We start from the raw sequence: 951 nt of genomic DNA on the forward strand, positions 1-951 counted from the left end.
CTAATAGTGTGTTATAGTATCACATAGTTTGTTATAGATGTTTACACATAGTTTGTGTTAGATGTTTACACATAGATTGTGTTATAGACTAATAGTGTGTTATAGTATCACATAGTTTGTTATAGATGTTTACACAGTGTTTGTGTTAGATGTTTACACATAGATTGTGTTATAGACTAATAGTTTGTTATAGTCTCACATAGTTTGTGTTAGATGTTTACACATAGATTGTGTTATAGACTACTCACAGTTTTTATAGTCTCACGTAGTTTATGTTAGATGTTTACACATAGATTGTGTTATAGTCTCACATAGTTTGTGTTAGATGTTTACAAACAGTTTATTTATAGTTTAAACATGGGTGTGTATGGGGGATTGGATTGTTAACCATTATTACATATTTTATTCACACATAGACCAGGGCGTAAAAGTATTTAAGTTTTTGTGATGAGGCAGTGTCTTCATATTCTTGTATTCTCAGTCTATATACGTGGTTTAGAGTTTAACCTTCTAGCACAAGAATCAAACGGCAGGGTCTCGGAAAACTCTGTCCTAAGATCTGTTGTAACCACTATGTCCTATCCCAGGGATTCTTCCCCTCCTGTGAAATTTTGGTCAAACATTTCCTTAGTTATGTTGCGATGAAACTAGTTGAATGTATTCGGTATGGATCCATCTAGTGGGCATAGACATAATAAAACTCTTCTGATGGTGTGGTCCAGTTGAATGTATTCGGTATGGATCCATCTAGTGGGCATAGACATAATAAAACTCTTCTGATGGTGTGGTCCAGAGGAATGTATTCGGTATGCATCCATCTAGTGGGCATAGACATAATAAAACTCTTCTGATGATGTGGTCCAGAGGAATGTATTCGGTATGCATCCATCTAGTGGGCATAGACATAATAAAACTCTTCTGATGATGTGGTCCAGAGGAATGTATTCGGTA

Source organism: Limulus polyphemus, unplaced genomic scaffold (genome assembly GCF_000517525.1).
Source record: "Limulus polyphemus unplaced genomic scaffold, Limulus_polyphemus-2.1.2 Scaffold7366, whole genome shotgun sequence".
In the NCBI taxonomy this organism is placed as follows: domain Eukaryota; kingdom Metazoa; phylum Arthropoda; class Merostomata; order Xiphosura; family Limulidae; genus Limulus; species Limulus polyphemus.